We start from the raw sequence: 19,429 nt of genomic DNA on the forward strand, positions 1-19,429 counted from the left end.
GAAACGTGCCCGCACGCCAGACAATGTAGCTGCAGTTCACTAGAAACTCAGCTGCAATTTGCATGAAAATGGTGTGAAACGAAGCAGTCATTTGGATGCACTTTAATAAGTTTTCTTATGTTTTGACCACAGTTTTGTTCTTTCGAACAATATTTACGCGTTTCGTCATTCCTTGCTCTTCAAAGGCAGTGTTATTTCAAAATATAAAGTTGTTCATTAGATACATTGTATCGCGTCAACATAGTCAATAACGAGACAGTTCACACTTGTCTCGTCCTAGACAATGTTGACGTGATACAATGTACAAAGTGACAATTATTGAACTATATGAAAGAAAACGTAAGTTAGTTGCAAACTACGGCGTGCACACACTTTATTCAACGTGTAACTGTCGCTGCAGACATTCAGATTTAGACTACGACATGTTCGATATGCCTGCCATCATTGGCGATGATGTGGCGCAGACGAATAGCGATATTCTTCACAACCCGCCGAAGTGTCGGAACATCCGTGCTGTCGATGACCTCCTGAATAGCTATTTTCAGTTCAGCAATGGTTTTGGCGTTATTGCTGTACACCTCGTCTTAAATATTGCCCCACAAAATGGACTCGCATGTGTTCAGATCCGGAGTATATGGCGGCCAATCGAGGCCCATGCGAGTAGCCTCTGGGTTCCCCAGAGCCAAAATGCTCCTCCAGCACATAAAACAGTCTCCCGTTGAGGGTGAAGAGAATTATAGATCGTGAAATGCGGATTCTCAGTCCCCAAAATGCGCCAATTTCTCTTACTGACGAACCGATCCAAATCAAATTTCTAAGAACCAAAGGCATTTTAGACATGAAACAGGATTTTCCCATGTCTCTGTTGTACACTTCACATATATTTTTTTAAAAACATCACGGGAGATAAGGCAAAGGAGGGGACCTGTATTTAATTTCTGTAATAGTGAGTTAGATCACCAACAAGTGAAATCTAGTAATAATTGAGTGCTCCTTTCACCCGTATAAACACAGACTAAGGCTCGTTTATTTTGCGATGATCCCTCGTCCTAAGAATCAAAGGCATTTTAGACATGGAACAGGATTTTACCATGTCTCTGTTGTACACTTCACATATATTTTTTTAAAAACATCACGGGAGATAAGGCAAAGGAGGGGACCTGTATTTAATTTCTGTAATAGTGAGTTAGATCACCAACAAGCGAAATCTAGTAATAATTGAGTGCTCCTTTCACCCATATAAACACAGACTAAGGCTCGTTTATTTTGCGATGATCCCTCGTCCTAAGAATCAAAGGCATTTTAGACATGGAACAGGATTTTACCATGTCTCTGTTGTACGCCACACATATTTGAAAGGTGCGATAGGCAATAATATCTCTATCATTGAAACTCTGTGTAAATATGGGTGAAAGGAGCACTGAATTGTTACAAGATTTCATTTGTTGGTGATCTAATTCACTATTATAGAAATTAAATAGAGTTCCCTTCCTTTTCCTTATCTCCCGTGATGCTTTTTTTTAACTTATGCCCTACTAATTCCCATCATGTCCCGCGGCCAACTGAGCAGTTTGAGCCTCCTAACGCAAACCGTTCATAAGTTATGACGATTTTATTTCATACAGTTCAATAATTGTCACCCTTTATCTAATGAACTGTTTTATGTGATTGACATAAAACTGCCTCTGAAAATGGCGGAATGTCGAATAGCGTAAAGTGTCGTTGGAAAAAATGCCTGGAGAAGAAATTATTGAAAGTAATTGAAGTGTCACCATAAAATGCTTCAGAGTCCTACCAAATCAACCAGACGTCTGTCTCAAGAGAACAGCACATCGCCTCGATCATGCGGACGTATACTCCACCAGGATCTGCACATGATCCTTACCGAATGTCTGTTCAAATGGTTCAAATGGCTCTGAGCACTATGGGACTTAACAGCTATGGTCATCAGTCCCCTAGAACTTAGAACTACTTAAACCTAACTAACCTAAGGACAGCACACAACACCCAGCCATCACGAGGCAGAGAAAATCCCTGACCCCGCCGGGAATCGAACCCGGGAACCCGGGGGTGGGAAGCGAGAACGCTACCGCACGACCACGAGATGCAGGCTGAATGTCTGTTGTTAATGCATTAACACCAGGGGATTCTTCTCAGCCCCACCAGTTTGGAGAGTGGCTGTTCACTGAGATAACAACAAATGTCTTGGACATGGATCTGTTTTTTATGTCTGATGAAGCCTGGTTATGTAAACTCACAGAATCGCAGGTTCCACGAAACACCATTGCATGATCAGAAGTTTGGGGTTTCGTGTGCAGTGTCCGCACTTCCCATTATTGGTCCCATCTTCTTTTATCAGACACTGACTTCGGCGCGTTGCATTGCCAACGTTTTCAAACCATTTGTGGCAGAATTAACGGAGGATGAGAAGATCTACAGTTGCCTCCAATAGCATGGAGCAACTGCCCATACAGCCGGACGAACCTTGGAGCACATTTAGACAATCTACACGCCTGACATAGTTGTTAGCAGAGATCAGTCTGACCACCCAGGTCACCTGATCTGTCAGTGCGGGATTACTTTGTCTGGAGAGCCCTCAAGTCTAACGTGTATGACAGTAGCCCTCATAGTCTTCAAGAACGGCAGCAGATGACTTCGGATGAGACTGCATCAATTCCAACAGTCCAGCTTCGACCCGCCTTCAGCAGCTCGCTGAATAGGGCCCAAAAGTTCCAAGAAATGGATGGTAGTCACTCTCAACATCTGCTATAGTCAGTTTAGTACTGTATCTCTTCTCCTCTGCTGTGATTCTTTGTACCCTGGATCTCTGTTCTCTGGGCCACTTTTGTTTGTCCCACATTGTATTAATAATTTTTTTTTACTTTCCACTAGTTTCGATACCGCAGTCATCCTCTACACCAACGTTGGCATGTACATCCTCGTAGATACTCCGCAAACCGAAGTGAAGAGCATGGCAGAGGATAGTTTACATGTCTCCACACGTTAGTTTGTTATGGCTCCAATTGTGTAGGGAGTATGAGTAAAAGGCTGCTTAAATGGCTACAGAAGAACGTTGAAGATTAGATGGACTGATAGGGTAAGGAATGAGGAGGTTCTCCAAAGAATCGGTGAGGAAAGGAATATATGGAAAACACTGACAAGAAGAAGGGACAGGTTGGTAGGTCATCTGTCAAGATAGCAAGGAATGACTTCAATGGTTCTAGAGGGAGCTATAGAGGTCAAGAGTGTGGAGGAAGACAGAGATTGGAATAAATGCAGCAAATACTTGAGGACGCTAATCTGATCAAAAATGGTTCAAATGGCTCTGAGCACTATGGGACTTAACATCTGAGGTCATCAGTCCCCTAGAACTTAAGAGTTACTTAAACCTAACTAAGCTAAGGACATCACACACATCCATGCCCGATGCAGGCTTCGGACCTCCGACCGTAGCAGTCGCGCGGTTCCGGACTGAAGCGCCTAGAACCACTCGGCCACAGTGGCCGGATGCTACTCTGAGATGAAGAGTTTGACATGGGAGAGGAATTCGCGGTAGGCCGCATCAAACCAATCAGAAGACTGATGACTAAAAAAAGAAATGGTTCTGGGTGCCCTGCAGTTAGTCTGACTTTGCCATCATGATCCCTACGCTAGCCATGCAGAGCAGGAAGAGGAATATCTGTAGATTCTGTACTCAACACCTCTTCTTGAAACTTTTTAAGCAGGCTTCCGCGTGATAATTGGCACTCACCTTTAAGCGTCTGCCACTTCATTTTTCCAACAGTTCCGTGACTCTGTCACGTGACTCAAGGAAATCTGTGACCATTTATGCCGCTGTTCTTTGTATACTAATGGCACTTCCTGTTAGTCCTATTTGGTAAGGGTCTCACAAACTGGAGCAATATTCTGAAGTGGGACGACAAGATTCATGTAAAAGACATTAACAACGATAAAAGTATGTATGATCTACTCCACCTACACGATTTACCTAGATGCGCTCTCGTCTAATATAGACGCAGTCTTACAGTTAAAGGCCCAACGCACGAATGTGACAACGTTCTGAATATGTCATATGATTTTTGGTTGTCGATAGTATGCAGTAGCCATACGGCCGGAACTGTAACAATGACTTGTTGAAATAAACATTTTTACAGAGCAAAGGATATCACGATATGTTTTATCAAACATTTGTCAGCAGTCTATTTTGCGGATTGGCTACATTCTCTGAGTATCTTGCCAAAGAACCGACGTCTAGCACCTACCTTATCAATGCCATCATTCCATTTCGTACCTTCCCCCCCCCCCCCTTCCCCGCCCGCAAAATGTTATAGCAAGATATTTGTACAACTCGATTGATTTCACTTGTGACTCACTGATGTTGTACTAACTTTTCTTCGTTTTGTGAAGTGCACTATTGTAAATTTCTGTCTTAGTAACACTTCGGAATGTCTCAAGATCTGACTTCATATTTCTGTAGTTTCATCAGGTCGCCAAATGAAGCGTTGACCAGAAAAAAGCATGTGAATACGAAAATCCATTCAAATAGCATGACAGCAGAACTTATAAAGCACAAAGAAGAACAATTGTGGCTGGAAACAGAAACAACGCAGTTACTGAACAGACAGCACCTCAGCAAAGAGTATCGATCCAACACGTCGGACAGCATATCCAAGCACATCAAAGGTATAGTGCATAAGGAGTACTCGAACATTTGCAACACATACGGCAAGAATCTGAAGACACCGAGTTCGAAACAAAACCACTATTCTGACTTTATTATGGAAGACAAAAACGCAATCAAATTTTACAGCTGAGTGGCGATCAACACACACATAAAATTGTATAAAATGAAAAAAAAAAAATAGAATGCTCTGTAAAGGAATCTTCACAACCACACACTAAAGCAGATCATAGCTGCAACTAAAAATACTTCATTGAAAATGAAATTAAGTAAGAAAATTTTAGATTTACGAATATAATAAAGAACACAAAGATCAGGAAGGAAATCGAATCAGAGTAGAAGTCAACTTTATAAACAGTAAAGCATACAAATAGTCCCAGAACCTAAGAAAAAGTAAAGAAAAGATACACACATGGTACAACACGTTCTATAAAAACAGCATTGCCTTAGGAGAACCCTCAACATTGTCCATTATGAGTCTCTACTCATTCATACCTACACGAGAAGCTGTAGCAGTATTCCAGAAGAACTTATGACACGTAACAGACTCCCGAACACAGAGATGGTAGAATTAATCGAGCTTCTCCAGGTATTCGTCTTCATGTCACAATTAAACCAGATGACGTAACAATGGATTTGTGTTTATCTGGTACCGTAGCCGATATATACATACTCAAAAACAGTTAGCGGGTAGCTGACGGCTATTAAATTTCTCAATATGATTGCATCTCATGACCGAAACCTGTTTGAATAAAAATGCGACCTTGGTTTAGGGGTAGCGTCTTTGGTTAGCAATAAAACATCCTGCGTTCCGGGTTCGATCCTCGTCGTTGCTTAAACTTTGAATTAAAATCATCGGCCATGACGGCCGAAGACTTCCGGCATAAGGGGTCACCCTCGTTCTGTTAACGGCATTTTTAAAGAGGGCGAGGAGTGGACAGAGGTTCAGGGCACTTTCTTGCCGTTGGGTGGGAAACTGCCTCTAAAACTTGGAAGAACCAGCAATGATTATCAGCATGAGGATGCGATGGGAACCACTACATTCAAGACACATATTGCGTATCCACAGGACATGTGGCCTGAAATTTAAAAAGTGATCTCTCCGTTGGCAAAACATTCCGGACTAGACCCCATTCATATCTCCAGGAGGGGAACTGCCAAACGGGAGGTGCTCACGAGAAAAAGATTAAATAGCCAACGAAAGGATAACGTTCTACAAACTGGGGCGTGGAATGTCAGAAGTTTGCACGTGGTAGGGAAGCTAGAAAATCTGAAAAGTGAAATGCTAAGGCCCAATCTAGATATAATGGGTTCACTGAAGCGAAATGGAAAGAAGACAAGGATTTCTGGTCAGACGAATCCAGAGGAATGTAAGCAGCAGCAAAAAATGGTAGAACGGGAGTAGGACTTGTTATGACTAGGAAGGTAGGGCACAGAGTTCATTGATGGGCTTGTTTTCATCTAAATCGACAGGAAACCACCACAGACAACAAGTTGAAATACACATGTTACCGTCGCAATCAGAAGATGAAGAGATGGAGAAAGTATGTGAGGATATTGAACGCGTAATTCAGTATGTAAGGAGAGATGAAAATCTAAGAGTCATGGGAGACTGCGTTGCGGTTTTAGGGGAAGGAGTAGAAACAGCTACGACAGGGAATGGGCTTGGTAGCAGGAATGAGAGAGAAGGCCGGTAGATACGAGAAGATTTCAGACAGAGATTTCGAAATAAGATATTTGATTGTAAGGCGTAGCCAGGAGCAGATATGGATTCAAATCACAATTCAGTAGTAATGAAGAGTAGTCTGAACTTTAAAAGACTAGCTCGGAAGAATCGACGTGCAAAGACGTGGGATGCGGAAATACTAACGAATGAAGTGATACGCTTCATGTTTTCTACGGCTATAGGTACTGCGATAAGGAATAGCTCAGCAGAGCTGCAAAGAAACTATGGGTGACAGAAGAAATACTTCAGTAGATCGATGAAAGAGGGAAGTACAAAAAAAAAAAAAAAAAAAAAAAAATGTTCAAGCCCATTCAGTAACACAGAAATACAAATTACTTAGGAATGAAATACACAGGAAGTGCAGGGAAGCTAATGCGAAATGGTTACATGAAAAATGTAAAGACATTGAAAAGGCCATGGTTGTCGGAAGAAATAACTCATCACAAATAAAAGTCGAAACAACCTTTGATGAAGTCCGTAAAAGCCTTCTGTGTATATGACGGCGTTGTTAATTTGTAAAATTCTCCGAAGTTTCGGCCGCTGTTGCAGATGGCCTTCCTCAGTGTGTCTTTGCTAACAGCAGTGTTACACATTGACAATACGGTCACAATTCAAGTGTTAGCGATTAAGACGATTCAGAAATTCTGTAACAAGAGGAATACACATTTGAAGGAAGTTTCCTGTAATGATTGATTGATTAATGAAATGATTAGAGTGAAAAATATTTTTGAATAATTTTGCGTGACATATATACTCTTTAATGATGTGAAAAAAAGTTCACAGGCAGAATTTTAACCAATTCGATACACTTGCTTGTTCGAAACATGATGAACTTCACGGATATAGAAGATACACATGAAACATTTTCTCGCATGAAAAACTGCAACTAGGTACTTACGACAAGTCCCTCTACAACACACCTAAGATTCGTCAAAATCCGTGTTTAACAAGTCTGATGGTCCCTTGTGAGCTTTAATGACAGCATCGGTATCTCATTCCATACTGCTTCAACTCTATACAAGAGCACATTAACAGTAATGGCTTGGGAATGGCGGCGTGCTGGTCTCTCCGCAACCCAGGACTACAGAAATGGAGAACATTTTTACGAGGACAACAGAGGAACATTCTCTGTATCAATGTAGGTTATGACAACACAGAGACCTCGAAAATACGGCATGGATTACACACAAACGAAATGCAACGGCTCCTGTCAAATTACTCGTTATGCGAACCAGAGGTAATCGTGTTGTGTACCTAAGGGACCCATTATATCACGCCTTGTGCTGAGCCCATATGTCGATGACAAATGCACCCTGGCAGCTTTCGTCCTCTTCGGAGCCTCCACAAATGGATACGTCTGTGGCGGTACCGTACACGGAACAATGACTTACATCTCAGTATTGTCGGTGGATGGCACTCTTACGAGAGCCGTTAAGATCCCGCGTTACGTTGAATACGGACCTACTGAATGCATCAATTCCATATTCGCCTGACAGTAGTAGAATCGAGACCTGCGCGAACACCGATATCGCGGAAAGATAGACCGCGGTCTACAGAGATACCGTGGTCGCACTGCGACGTGTGCCGCTTCTCCTTCCTACACAGAGCTTAACACGATTTTCGCGCAAAAAATAACGTTTATGTGTTTCCTGTAGGGAAAGCACTTTGCGTAATGTTTCCTTACATATAAGATTTAGACTGCAATAGTTCTATCTACTTCATGTGGTTGTGTCGAAATGCCATTCATTCGCGTGTAGTACGCTTCATGCAGCCTTCGTGTTGCAATTTAAGAGCCCAACAACGCATCTGAGGGTCACCTTTCGTTCATTCAAGTTATCAATCTTAACAAAACTCATTCATGCTTAATAAAAACATCAGTGCTTTGTCGGATGAACATCAATCAAAATTTGAAAGGACACACTAAACATCATGCGAAATATTACACTTACGAAAGAAAGACTTTGGAAATGATACTATGTCTCCTCCAAACATGTGCGGCATCTATATACCCTATTTTCGGTTTTATTGTTGTAAGATTTTCCGCATGCTACGTATTTTTTAAAAAAGTTTTTGAGTTTCAGAGCTCCTCTGAATTAATGTATTCGAGAATGGTAAATGTCAAAAGTTCTGTGATTAAGCATTTGCCTTATCGTGCACATCTTTCGACGACACGTTCAGATCATCCACAGGTGAGGCAAATCATAATCACCGCTTCCCAACACGAGATTAAACGCCGCCAGATGGCTTTGCAGGCGAGAGACACAGCAAGGAAAGTACATACGCGGAGCAGAGACGAGTGGGCAATCGTTCTAAGGACGATACTGACCGCAAGTGGAGAAATCCACTGACATAGGCAACTTCGACAAGGGCCAGCTTGTTACACTCAGAGCCTGGGGACGAAAGTCTCGGAACGGAAAAGTTCGTCGGCAGTGCGCGTTCTACTGTCGTGATCATCTATCGAAAGTGGTTAAATTACGGTAAAAGCACAAATGAGCGACAGTCACACCGCATCACAAAACGTCGAGTTAGGAGGGTTTCGCACTCTGTAAATAAAGTTAACGAACTGTGGCAAATCTGACGACAGAGTACGATTCTGGTGCAGAGAACAAGTGTTTCGGAGCACATCGCTCAAGGCACATTGCTGAACATCAATCCCTGCAACAGACAACATATTCCATGTTGACCAATAACATCGACAGTTACTATTACAGTAGCCACGGGATCACCGAGATTGGACCGTGGATCGATGGAAACCTGTCGCGTGGTTTGTTAGACCAGGTTGATGATAGTGTCTAGATGTACCGTCATCCATGGAAACGGTTGGTCAAACCATGCACTGTAGTTCGTTGGGGGTGGGGGAGTGGGGGGGGGGGGAGAGGAGTATTATGCTAAAGGGAGGTTTTAATCTGCTTTCCATGTGACCTGGCTTTTCTACATTGTCGTGGATAAGAGAGAAATCAGCTGTAGCAGAGCATGCTCTTCAGTCAGGAAACCACGAAGTGAAGTTTTCTGAAACAGAAATTTTATCTACAACGATAAATTATTATCCACGACTATGTAGAGAAGCTTGAAATTTGTAAGCATCAGGATAATTTTAATAGAAAAGGGGAGGCAATGAAACTGAGCGACATATGGACAGTAGCTCTGCAGAATCGCTAGACAGTTTTATCTTTGACAAGATGGCCGTCGATATTTAAGTTCTATCTTTGACAAGGATTATCTCTGCTCATCACGTGTTATTTCGACCACGCCCCCTTTCCTACAGTGTATATGTCACTCTCGGACGTCTGACCAGTCATTCGGCAAGACTCAGCGGAAGAGTGCCTCTGAAGGTATCCAGTGCAGTCCTGGACAAAACATCAGGAACGGAAGAGTTTCTTGGACCACGACCTCACATCCCGAAAGGTTTACCAGCAGCTACGCCCCATGTTCTCTCCATTTCCAGTGAACACCTCAGCTCATGTGTATGGTACTGCATTTGTCAGCTAAATAGTGTCCATATCATTCTTATTATCAAACTAAGATGTGAATTCGTCGATAAGGATGTACAGAGGCGTTGGCGAATTAGGCCCCCGCCAAGGGTGCGGGCAAAGAGGAGGCACCAAAAAAGACCGGAAGAAAGAAATAAAGAAGGAAAGAAAATTTAAAGAATTAACAGGGAGAGGAGTTTGTGAGTACTTATAAGTTCGTGTTCCCGTATTCTGCTTACAAGCCTTTCCCTCCGCTCACGACTCAAACAGCACACTTTTGTCGTTCCTGTTTCATGTTGTCCACGCGGAACCGTAAATAAACTACTACTATTTGACCAGAGGTGTATTTATACGCTGGCAGTGCGGTAGGCTCACACAGCTGCCGCCTACACAATTCGCTGATATTCAACAAAGGAAGGAAGGGAGATTGGGTTTAACGTCCCGTCGACATCCAGGTCATTAGAGACAGAGCACAAGTTCAGATTGTGTCAAGGATGGGGGAAAGAAATCGGCCATGCCCTTTCAGAGGAACCATCCCGGCGTTTGCCTCCAGCGATTTAGGGAACTCACGGACGCTGATTTGAACCGCCGTGCTCCCGAATGCGAGTCCATTGTGCTAAACACTGCGTCACCTTGCTCGGTTTCAACAAAGATCTTGAGAGCTGGTACTAAAACAAACATTCTGTTTGAGTGAAAGCTTCCGGTTTCTGCAGAATTCTGTTGCCCGAGGACAGCCGCTAGACAGTTTGTGCTAGTCTACTTCAAATCATTTGATAGAACAATACGTGAAATGGAGAACAGCTATATGTCACACAATTTCATTTGGTTTCAATATCCCGCCAGGAAACATCTTAAGTGGAAACTCTTATCTTGAAAAATATGCAGCTGATTTCCGAGGCAGATGTAACAGAGATATTGATACACTGGAGCTAGTGAACGCAATAATCGATTTCAAGTTTCAGGTGAGTGAGCTGATGGAGACCATTTAATCGGCTTTTCGTTCGGATATTTTAGAGATTTCTTTTTTCAAAGGCTAGAATAGGAGGAGTGTACTGTAAGGGGTCCGTAGGCCCTTACTATAAGTTTTGCGACAACACAGGTCGACAGGACAGACAATCGATAGTGTGTGTCGGGTTGCGAGAGCGAGAGCGAGTGTTGAGACAGTGGTGTGATACGCGCTGCGGGCCGAGCCGGTTGGAGTTCTGTTGCTGGAATGCAAGACCGTACCGACAAAGGAAGTGGCCATCGCCGTGGTTTAACCCCTTTGTGTTAGAAATATACGGGAAGGTGGAAAAGTATAATTAATAGAGTGATCAGTGATATTTTTGTGCCGATATTTGTAATTACGCGTCTACCGCGCCGGCATCATTGGATTACAGTGTTGGATTGCAGTGTTGGATTATAGTGTTGGATTACAATGGTTGAAATTGCGTGTGATGATAATGAACAACGAAAGGGCCTGTGCTGAGATTAGCCGTTATTAACTCTGTACGACGAAGGCAGTGGCTGCCTCTTTACTTTGTGTTTTTGTGATGAATATAGGTGGTTGATTAATGAAGCTGTGTTGTTGTTCTTCTTGCCACCAGACATTTCTTTATTACAGCATTTGAGAAGGACAAAATGGAATGTAACATCTCCGTAGCAGTCCAATCCGATTGCCAGCCCATTAGGTACACGGTCACATTAATTATTATCTATTTGGGCTGCTATCAGATCCCGATCGAGCGGGATAAGTCAGTAGATTAAACCGGAGTGTTACAGTACCCAAGTATCGAAATAGCTTTTGGGATATTTATGAGTATGCCAGTGGCAGCAGCATCTTGTGAACTCAGTTTAAGGAAATTAAATACGATAAGAAACCACTTAAGCTATCTAGTCGATACAACTTGACACAGTTGATAAACTTTACTTCAGTGACATAATCGGTGAGTATGTTTAGCACAAAGCAAGGAAATGCAGTATAAAATAATAATAAAAGCACTATTCCTAGAAAGCGATGTTTCCTCTACTCTTCAATTATAGTACTCTTTCTTTTATTTCTAGTTGATAGTTTGTGCGCTAATAATTTGCAAAGAGCAAATAGAAACAAGTTCTTTATTGTATATCGTACCACAAGGATTTTACACAAAGCAAGGTGGTTTGGTTTTTAAATCTGCAAGGTAAGCCTAGCAGGTGTCACAGTAATATTAGAGAGTCCTCCAAAATAATGACTGGGGAAACTTATGACTACTAAATGAGATGCAAATTACAATTACCTTGATTGATTCCGATGAATGACAAAACAAATGACAAAGAGTGAGAACGTTAATATAATAATGCCTTGCATATCTTACATAGGGGTAGGGGGAAAGATGCTAATAATCGCACAAGTGAATTAATTGTAATCGCAAAGTCCCCAGTGACTGTCGCGATGTTAGTCGAAAACAGTAGTACTACAAAAGGGAATACATCACGTCTGTGACTGGAATTCAAAGTAGACTTTCATTGGCGTTAAAATCCCAGTCTTCAGAGTGAATCTTGAAATAACCGAAATATAATAAAATGACTTTAATAGCCCTACACAGTACTTGGCGATTGTATTTCGATCTCACCATAGTATTGCAGGTGGAGGCAGAAGTGGCTCTCCAGCACCTAAGTGCAGATCAGCACTAAGTTTTTCTGAGTCCTCAACACATCAGTTCAGACGGTACGGCAGGTCACCTGAGACAGCGGCTCTCACCGTGGACTTCTGGCGACGGACGCTTACAAAGATCGAGTGATTTCTGATCGAATGGTAACTACAAGGAAAACCTCACGTTTCTGTATTTTGCGTCTGTTACTAAATTCAGATTGGCTGCGCTTCGGCTCTTCCAAGCACGGACCGATAAAATGCCTCCTTATAAAAACACTGGTCCCCTTCCCCTAGCTGGTTAACCAGTACTGTTCGTCCTACCACCTTCCACAGAAAAAACGTCGCTTCACTCCATCTTCTCTCTGACTAATGAGGGACCTTCGTCATCAGAGTTCTGTTTCGCTCTCTAACTTGTAGTTCATTTGAGTTAGGCAATGCTGGCGTTTCTTACATTGTGTCAATATTTGTTTTCTGGAGAATCAATGCGTTCTGTTGTGTCTCGCGTTTTCAAAGGCCCTAAACTGTGCGACCACAATCCATTTTCGAGGTCTCTGGCTTCGTGTGCTTTCTAGAGAAACAGTCAATAGTGTCTTCTGCTACAAAATGGGCCTTGTCACTCCACTCATAGGCTATGAACTGTTTTTGCCAGAAGTTTGCGCCACAGGAGTTCCTATCTGCATTCTTTCAGAACAAAGCTGGACATCCCGGTGCGGCATTACAAAAGCGTGGCGGATGGCCAGTGGGCTGTTGACTGTGGCCTCTCCCAAGGCAGGCCTTCTACGAATTGGTTCTAAGAGTGGTGCCTCACTCCACTGTCCCTGGCGATACGTGTGTTTTTCCCACCGCTCGTAATGCTTTCAACGTTCTCTCACTTTTACAAGGCATGAAAATTCGTATGGAGAGTAAAAAGAAGAGTGAGGTTGGATCCGTCAGCTACCGACAATCATTAGTATTGCTGTCTATCATATCCCTCAGCGTCAGTTAAACATTCTGACCAAATGGATCTTTCAATATGAATTTGCCTGCATTATGTCCGCCTCCGCAGCGCAGCGGTAACGTTACCGCCTACCACGCAAGGGAGCCCGGGTTCGATTCCCGGCAGGGGACTGGGTGTTGTGTGTCCATCATCATCTTCAACATCATTGACACGCAAGTCGCCGAAGTGGCGTCAACTAAAAAGACTTGCAATACGGCGGCCGAACTCCGAAGGGGATATGCCGGCCAATAAATGCCATACGATCATTTCATTTCATGCATACATTATGTGACTGTTTCTAGAAAAATTGGCCACGCAACTAGCTGCCATGTATGCTATACATGCACACCTAAGTTGACACTTGGCGCGGTGGCCGATGGGACCGACTGTGAAGGGGAAATGCCTTTATATTCACTCCCACCAGCCCCTGTGCCGAGTATCAACTTAGTTTGTTCATTTATCAGTATGATATAGGTTCTATTTTACTTTCGAGTTTTTCAGAAGGTAATGCAATATGTAATTTATTTACTACAATTTGTTCTGGACAAAGTTTTTCATCAGTGTAATTCATTTAAGTAATATTTCTCAACAACGCTACATTTTCATTAAGCCTATGGTACGAAGAAATTTACAGAATTTCCCAACTCTACTGTGCAGTATCGGATCTTTACCAGATAGGATTGACAGAGGAAATCAGAAATGTTCAGTTATCATGAAACAGAGAAGAAAGTGTTACTGATACATTAACGGAGTTGGGAGCGATAACCATTAAAACAAACTTAATAAAATACATGACACACAAATACTGACTTTTTTTATATGTCTTTTATTCCGATCAGTTTTGGTCATAAACCATGTTCATGACCCTGTATGAAATACAAAACAAAAATCATGTCAAAATGCAGAAAGGAAATGACCAACAAGTTCACAAGATAATTTGTAATGTAACAGCTTAAAAATTACTTATATCGAAAAATTAATCTGTGCGCAACAGTATATACCAAAACTAAGAGTGCCGTTTATTTCGAACATAATGTGAATGTATTGTCTTTGTTAATTTGGCATGGTATTAGTATATCACTTCCGAAGGCTAATGATCCTGCTTATCTCATAGGATAGCCCCCAAAGGATCGTACCTGATCTTATCACTTCATATAGTCGAGACTACGATAATTTCTAATTACTTTTGTTGAAGATATTTCTGATATTGGCTTCAATCCAGGACCGCGCTACTGCTATGGTCGCAGGTTGTGTGTGATGTCGTTAGGTTTAAGTAGTTCTAAGTCTAGGGGACTGATGACATCACATGTTAAGTCCCATAGTGCTTAGACCCATTTGAACCATTTTTCAGATATTGATTTTAGTAGGTATTGTGTACTGGACTGTACTTGTTTCCTAAAAAATCTGAAAATTGAGTTCATACATTTTAGGTATGTATGTTAGCATGAATTGGATATTTTAGTACGGCATTGACTCCATTCTGATAACGTTTTTATGTTTTATTGTAAAGATGTCACTCTTTAGTCTTTACGAGAACAAAGGATTTTGTTGTGATAGAGTAATTAAGTATGTATAATAAAAAAGTATACAAATAAAGGAAACCATTTGTAATGTAATTTAAATGTTAACTGCTGTGTCTTCTTGGAAATGTTTGGTTGGAAAACCATTTTATTACGAGATGTATGATTAGTGTTATCTTCATCCTGCCTATGAATGTAATATCTTCATAGCCCTTGATCTCTGAGAGATCCAGTCTGAAAATGCCCATGTATGTCCGAATGAGACATACATTGTTTTGATATGTAATGTTGGCTGCAGTTTAATTTTTCGACGTAAGTAATTTTGCACCTGTCACATTCAAAATAATCGTCTGACATTGGATGTCATTTCGTTTCTGAATTCTGACATGATTTTTGTTTTGTATTTCATACAGGACCGAGAACATGGTTTATGAGCGAAACCTGTCGAAATAAAAATAATGTAAATAAAGTTGTAAGTAGGCTGTTTAGGTTTTTATGTTGGTAACGCCACGTAGCGTTTTGTATGAAAATCACTGACTGTGCTGTGTGAAGTTGAGAGGTGGCATGAGCCCCCTCTCATATTTCTATCTTACGATTTTCGTCTCTAATTGCATGCGGTGAAAAGTTGCTATTCCTTCACACGCGGACTTCCCACGCAGCGTCTCTCGTCACCCAGGTGGTCCGGTGACAGGCGGGCTCTGCGGATCTCGAGAGGGTTAAGCCGACGAGTGTGAGGGAGTCGAGTGAATGCTTTCCAGACGCCGACATTGTCAAAAGACACGCCCAGAGGGGCCTGAAGTAGCGGCTGGGCTAGAGGTTCCCTTACTTCGCAGAAACTTAGCGAAAACACTTTCTGGCGGGCTACCAGCGAGGCGTGGGAATAGCTTGTGTACCCTGGCAGTTGTGGCGGGAAAATTCCCGCGCTTTCTGCAAAATAGTAACTGTGATTGGCTTGCTCAGGGCATAACTCCGTGACGTAGCAAAATCAGGGCAGAAATTGGCGCCAAGAATCTCCATTGGTGGAATGGTAGTGCTCCGGCAACGGAGTGGAATTTTCCGCCGGTTTTCGAGTTGCTGATTGGAACGTTTAACCACGGCCACTGTCGTGGGGGCGGGAATGTTCTGTGTTCGGCTTGTACGGGTGCTCAGTGGTAGTCGGCTCTCGCCTTTCGGTCGAGGACGTCGAAGCAACCAGCCATCGCCTCCGGTACGCCAGATCGTGTTCTGGCAGTTAAGAAGACAGTTTGGTAATGTATGTCCGCAGCACCGGCAGATAGGGATTTTCCTGGGTGATAATCAGAGCTCAGCAGAGCGCGCCTGTTCGTCTTTTTCTAACTTTGTTCTGTCTTGAGTAGCAGCAATTAATGTTGGGTTAGCTGTGTATCTCTCTTAAGATTTGAGTGGCAAGGAATTGGCTCCACATACCACTTCGTCATAAACCTCACAATCTAGTTTAGGGACAACACCTTTACAGTGTTTGTTTGAGTATCCAATTTGAGCCAATTTGATGTATTATAAATGTTTCATGTGTTCTTGTTTATTATTTTGTGTTTAGTCTTAATAAATCATATTGTTATTTTGGACAGAACTTTCATTCTGTTAATCGGTAGAGCAACCCATCATTTCTCACTATGTTAATGAAACCTTCCTTTATTTAACTTATTTATCAAATTAAATTATTGCAGGTGCCAAACTCTTTTCTACTCCACTTGCAGGGTTGATTACAGTCAGTTCGCGTATATTTTTTAATCCATGTGCAACAGCAAAAGACGGAGTTAGAATAGGGGGGGCTTAGAGCATCATTTACATATGTAGATTCTAGAAGAATTTAGTGTTAAATACACTGCTTGCCCCGGCACCTCGCATAAAATGGCGACCCTTAGCCTCGGATCTTTCCTGTGAATCACTGATAAGCCAACAGGATTCTTAGTAGGAACATTCAATTTTTTTCTCTATTTTTTTTAGTGAGTAATACCCAACTTGTTTTTCTTGTAGTTCCGTGATTAGTTTTAAGTAGCGGCGCATGTTTACTGTTTTTGTTTTCAGCGTATATATTTGTTTATTTGTTCATTGTTTTATATGTTTCTTTGGTGTGGTGTCCGTACCACTTCACACTTTGTCGGGTTTGTGTGCAGTTTCTGTGCATGTAATTACAGCGTTGGAACGGCATTGTTGAAATTTTGTGTCTATGTAGAAGAATATATGGAGTAGATTATTTTTATTGTGCATTTTAGATAAAATTGTTTTTCATGAATGATCACGAGAAGTAAGGCATGACTATTATCGAGTGAAGTTAAAACCACAGAGGATTGCATAATGGATGAGGAGCAGTTTTCTGACGGGGATAGGTTCGGAGATGAGATGGGCACATTTTTAGCAGGACTGGACGACGGGGTCATTGATGAGGAAGGTGATTTGGACGCGATCTTAGAGCAACGTCGCCGCCGTGATTATGATAGTGAGGTAGAGGATGAAACAGAGACAGGCACACAGGTCGAGACGATAGCAGAAGTTTATAATCAAACGAACGAGAGCAGACAGGGGCCAGCTCGGTCACGTCAGAGCTCTAGCGCCCAGGTGTCCAGAGTTACATCGCCCATAGGATCAAAAAGATGACATAAACCCAATACTGAGCTTCCTACGTTCAATGAAAGAAGAAGCTGACGAACAACGCAAGAAGGAGAAAGAAGAAGCTGACGAACAGCGTAAGAAGGACACTCAGACTATAATTTCGCATATAGGAGAAATTCGTGGGGAATTACTAACAATAAAGATAGAATGTGGAGAAGCAAAACAATTGTCAATGGTAGCAACAGGCCTAGCCAAAACGGCAGCAACAGGGGCAATGAGAATCGCAAAAGTAACTTCTCAACTTGCAGGTCGCTTGCGACGTGCGACACAAGCCCACTCAAAATCCCTAGCGTTCTTAAAAACCCAAGGTAATATTGCGGTTACGAACATCACGAAACGAATGAAAGAAGTAGAGAGTCGGATAGCAAAACTAGAGCGAAACGGGCACACGAGCACTGCGCGTTCGGAAACCAATGATGGAGTACACAGAATTGTGTCTCCGAGGAAAAGCCCGCCGTGCTCTAGCCCAGTGACAGAGTGCGGAACTAACAATGCACACGCAGAAACACCTAGTAATAGCTCCAATAATTGTAGCCCATTTAGGAGAGTGAATTCTGAGTGCCACTGCCACTGTGATACAGAGGTAGCACATCACAGTTATCAGCAAGATAGATCAGGACACTCAGCAGACGTGCAAGTATCGGCAACGAGTGACAACACCAGTGCGAGGATCGGACAGGATTTTGATCACAATCACTTCCTGTCGATACTAAAATTCCAAAAGTTCAGAGATAATGGAGGGTCGATGCATCCCTAGAGCTGGGTGATGCAGTTTACAAATTCATTACCGTCATCATGGCCAGCCCTGGCAAAATTTGAATTCATGTGTGGACACATCGAAGGTCAAGCCGCGGAAAAGATGCGGGGTGTGGCAGCGACGTGTCAGACTTATCAGGAATTTGTTGATGCGTTCCTGGGGATCTATTGGTCAAAGGAAACGCAAGACAGGATTAAAGAGGAAATAATATTTTGTCCTGAACTGGAAGTGTCCGGGCAAAGGAGCGCAACCAAATTTTTTGATGATTTACTCAAGAAGAATCAATTTTTAGATAGTCCATATAGCAAGGGAGACATCATCAAATTTTGTTTTTCCAAATTGCCTGTTAGGTATCAACAGACACTTGTCGGCAAGTGTGGATCTGACATAGAAGCATTCAAGAGTCTATTGCGCGAACTCGAAGTAGTCTCCGATAAACAAGACGCAAAGGACAGGAAGAAGGCGCAAAATAACAAATACCATGGGCCAGCAAGGGCAGACGACAACAGATCGCATAATCGCGCTCGTCAGTTAGGAAACCAGGGTTACGGAAATCAAAGTTACGCAATTCAAGATTATGGAAACCAGAGACACGGAAACCAGAACGTCAGGGAACAGGGTCAATCTAGACAAGGAATCTGGGACAGGAGGAATAACGAACGGCAAAGCGACCGTAACTGGAGAGAGCGAAATCAAGGACCACAGGAGAACCAGGAGATTGAAATTAGACCTGCAAATCCTAATGCACGTCAGAGGAGGGGGAGTCTGACAAGGGATTGGCGCTAGTCCATAGGACTCCACCACATCTCTCACATAAAGAAGTTCGTGGAATAATAGTAGTTTCAGTGGTGTACATAGTAGAATAGGCAAATATATGAACCTTTCTTCGGAGAACAATAATCGTTACATTAATAGCTTAAGATTGCTAAAGTATTAACACGCTGCATTGTCTTGCATAAGAATTTACTGCTGCTATCCTCTTTTTGTTTATGTTCGCGATATCCAATGTCGATGGAGTAGGAGACACTACCTTTTGATGAGCAATGTTTTTGTCCTT

General features: G+C 42.4%; 1 protein-coding gene across 1 annotated transcript in view; it reads right to left on the bottom strand.

The window, feature by feature from the left end:
• LOC124619992 overlaps positions 1–19,429 on the bottom strand; it is a 159,580-nt gene that overhangs the window by 13,725 nt on the left and 126,426 nt on the right. The gene's annotated exons all lie outside the window — the stretch shown is intronic.

Source organism: Schistocerca americana, chromosome 6 (genome assembly GCF_021461395.2).
Source record: "Schistocerca americana isolate TAMUIC-IGC-003095 chromosome 6, iqSchAmer2.1, whole genome shotgun sequence".
Classification (NCBI taxonomy): Eukaryota; Metazoa; Arthropoda; class Insecta; order Orthoptera; family Acrididae; genus Schistocerca; species Schistocerca americana.